The sequence below is a fragment of the Limulus polyphemus genome, unplaced genomic scaffold (assembly GCF_000517525.1).
Source record: "Limulus polyphemus unplaced genomic scaffold, Limulus_polyphemus-2.1.2 Scaffold11425, whole genome shotgun sequence".
Classification (NCBI taxonomy): Eukaryota; Metazoa; Arthropoda; class Merostomata; order Xiphosura; family Limulidae; genus Limulus; species Limulus polyphemus.
This window is the reverse complement of record NW_013677035.1, coordinates 5,195-9,162: the sequence shown is the minus strand read 5'-3', so window position 1 is coordinate 9,162 and position 3,968 is coordinate 5,195. Positions and strand designations below refer to the sequence as shown.

General features: G+C 34.0%; 1 long non-coding RNA gene across 1 annotated transcript in view; it reads right to left on the bottom strand.

Moving 5' to 3' along the window:
* The window catches only part of LOC111083824, a 3,912-nt gene extending 2,121 nt beyond the window's left edge, over positions 1 to 1,791 (bottom strand). Inside the window, exons 1-2 of the long non-coding RNA XR_002609268.1 lie at positions 1,578 to 1,791; positions 223 to 418 (exon numbers count right to left, since the gene is read on the bottom strand). This is a non-coding gene — a long non-coding RNA (uncharacterized LOC111083824). The remainder of the gene's footprint in view (positions 1 to 222; positions 419 to 1,577) is intronic.
* Positions 1,792 to 3,968: the final 2,177 nt, after the last annotated feature.

The window sequence follows — 3,968 nt, the reverse complement described above, 5'->3', positions numbered from 1 at the left end:
ACTTTGACGGACATATATTAATTAAAGATACTAACAATAACGGATATATGTATTAATTAAAGATAGTAACAATAACGGATATATTTATTAATTAAAGATACTAACAATAACGGATATATATTAATTAAAGATACTAACAATAACGGATATGTGTATTAATTAAAGATAGTAACAATAACGGATATATATATTAATTAAAGATAGTGACTTTGACGGACATACCTCTTTTCTGATTCCCGGGAACACAATAAGAAAGGCGACAAAAAGAGTTATAAAACTGATATAAATAATGATGCTGTGAATATCTTGAATAACGGGAGTTCTGTTGGAGACACTGTAGAAAGTTGGTCCTCCTTTGTCTCTGAAGGCATCAAACCACCCGTTCAACATGGTGTCAGCTTAGGTGTCGCACTTCCCACTAGAATAAATAAATAAAACAAATCGTTGGTTTGTTTAGCGCAATAGGCTATCTGTCCCATACGAGGGATCTAATCCCGAGTGTTAGCGTTGTAAGTCCACAAACTTACCAATTGAGTTTTCATTCATCTACTTTCTGAGTTTTGTTTTTTATTTATTTACTGGTTTTGTTGTTGTCCACCCTCAGTAGGTCAGTAAATAAGCTTAAATAATAAATATCTCTAGATAAATAAAATAAAAACTCAGTAAATAAATGAATGATAAGAGAAAAACTTTACAGAATAAATAAGTAATGATAAGTAAAAACAAAAAAAAGACCTCAGTAAATAATAAAAAAAAGTCACAAAACTCGAGAAATAAAACAATCCAACTAACTAGATATAAAACTAGAAAGAAAACCGTCTAGTATGACTTGACATAAAACTTTCACAAATTAATATAAATGAATCTTTTTAGACTATAGTTATGTGTATCTAACATTATAGATAATAATGATTACTTGGATGTGTTTGGTGATTAAAGTTTATACGAAACACGCGAAATCCTAAAGACGATATTTCCTTTACGCACGAGCAAGCAGCTGATGATAAGATAGAATCCAACCGCTCACTGTATGTGTCTCCAGCTGATCCCGTGTGGGTCATTCGGTGAAAGTAAAGCTTGTGGACACTTGTGAATTCTATACCACCATCCATTTCCGCAAGGTGGCCGTCATTCGCTTTCTACCACCCTCTCTGTTGTGGAATTTCTCCCAAAACCAGGTCAAGGGCCACTGAACTAGCTACCAATCAGGTAACGACTTTTGTAAAAAAAATTATACACATCGAGTCTATGATCCACTGACGCATGCGTGTTGCGTTCTAACTCCTGCACAAAACATGTCTTCAAAGTGGACGTATATTATTTCAATTTAGAGTTTAATTACTGTACATTGTGCTTATTTAAAGTATATTATAGAATCGTACAGGTTTAACTATACATAGTCATTTTTTCTTGTAAACGTAATTTGATGAAATTACCAGCGTAATTTGAAAATTATAATTCAATACGGCTATTAATAAGATATTCATAGATTACAGATGGTCTCCCGTGACTACGCTGTAGTCCCATAGTTTCGCGACTGGCCTATTTTCTAGTATATTTAAGATAAAACTACCCACCTCCAGCCATCTTCTATCTAGACTTCTCTGCTACCGATACTCATTCAAGACGTTTATCATCTGTCACCAAAGTACGTTCGTAAAGAAATCTCCTGTAATGGGTCTTACTATTTGTCTCGGGAGATGATAGATAGGATTAAAGAATGCGTTCGAACAAGATGGTTCAACACACTATAAAATAGAAGTACGGTATGACTCGCTCGGCCCACTTATGCTAGCGCTAGGTACAGGCACGATGCGAGCGAACGCCGAGTGTAACGCAGCAGCTGACGCATAGAGTATCGCATCACGTCACTCGTGTCGCCAGCTTTCCCCGTTACTTCTAGGCTAGTTTTTCTACTACTATATGATCATCACACGCACTAGAGAACACAAACTTTCTATCTCTCTCTTGGTGTATGAGCTCATTTGAATCGAAACTTTTCACTGACACACTAACTTTATTTGTTTGTTTCTATGGTAACATCTCAAGCAAAAAGATCTTTATTTGATGCGCATGCGAATATGAGGTAATAAAACAAACTGGGCAGTTCGTGAACAGGTGTATTACAAGAATCTTGACAGCAGTGTTAATCCAGTATACTCGAATCAATGATTGTCAGTGAATCAAATGTTTATTGTACATAAATTGAAAAAGAAGTTAATGACCAACACTGTTAAAAAAAAACGAACTTACAAATAAATCTCTACGAATCATTATAAGGAGAATTTCGCCATCTTGGCACCACCTAAAAATTATACTTAGATAAATACACTGACAACGAAATAACATACAACGTAGGAACTTTAAAAACTAAACCACTGAAAACTAAAAATCCACATGACACGAGAAGAAAAACTTGGATAAAAAATAAATTAACACGTCTAAATGATATTTTTTTTTATCTAGACGTGTCAGTTTATTCTGTATTATATTTTATCAAACGATAAATTTAAATTGTTACTTTTCTTATTAGTAATAATAATAATAATATTTTTCAGACAATCTTGTATTTTTAAATGAAAGACAAAGATTACATAAACTTCACGTAATTAAATATGTTAACTTAATTATTTTTTTTACTTCCTTTTAAACTTCTAACAGAAACTGTTCATATGTGTGAAAGGCCTGACCTTAGGGCGATGAGTCTCGCAAGGCACTGTTAAAACTTGAAATCTAGGCCTTAATTTCATTACCTTTAATATGAGGTCATATAATATCAGTTTGTTTTCCGTTTCAGATCTTTAGCCTGATTTAAAAGAAATGTTTCACACATATGAACAGTTTCTGTTAGAGGTTTAAAAGGAAGTAAAAAAATAATTAAGTTAACATATTTAATTACGTGAAGTTTATGTAATCTTTGTCTTTCATTTTAAAATACAAGATTGTCTGAAAAATATTATTAAGGAATGAGAGAGCATTAGGGTTCAGGTCTAGATAGTTGTTCCAAGTTTTGACCTTGGGGACAGGCATACAAGAATGTTAAAGGTCTCTCACCTGGATCTATAGCCCACGTAAGCCTAGCATGCCCTTTATATTCAAAAATAATTTATTTTCCAAACTTTTCATTGTTAAACCCAAAATTATATTATTATTTTAATATTTTCGTTTATCAGCTAGAGGCTATTTTCACATCTTTTCCAACCAAAGAATGGGATGTTTTTGTTTGAGGTTGTAGCTTATTGTACGTAATTAACTTTTAAAAATGTATTCGTTTTTTGATATTTCGGGCAAAGCTACTCGAGGGCTATCCGTCCCTAATTTAGCAGTGATAGACCAGACGGTAGGCAGTTAGTGTACACCGCCAGCTCTCCAGCTGCTCTTTTATCAACGAATAGTAGGATTGACTGTAACATTATAACGTCCCCAAGGCTGAAAGGGCGAACATATTCGGTGAGGGGATTCGAATTCGCGACTTGTAGATTGCTAGTCAAACGCCCTAATCAGCAGGCCAACGTTAACAAAACAAAAACTTTCAATCTGTTTTAATAGAAAACTTAGTGTTTTTTTTATCTCGTATACAGACACCATTTTGTTTTTTTAGAAAACACCCATAAAACGAATAAGAAGGTTTGACTTCGTTCTGCACATATTTTTTGAGATGTTTCAGCTTTCGAAAAATATTCTTAAATTTTATAATGTAACATTTCATTGCATTAATGTTCTTTTTTTGACACAAGGTGGCTCAGTAGTAAGTCTGGGGGCTTAAAACGCAAGAAATCGGGTTTCGATACTCGCATTGGGCAGAACACAGATATCCCATTGTGTGTATGGTCGACTTTGTACTAGGTTATATTTATATCATATAAACACCACAGCAACATGTTGTCAATACGAAGTTATAGTTTTTGTTCTAATGTGATTATCGAGTGTGGGCCCGGCAGGGCCAGGTGGTTAGGGCGCTTGTTTGG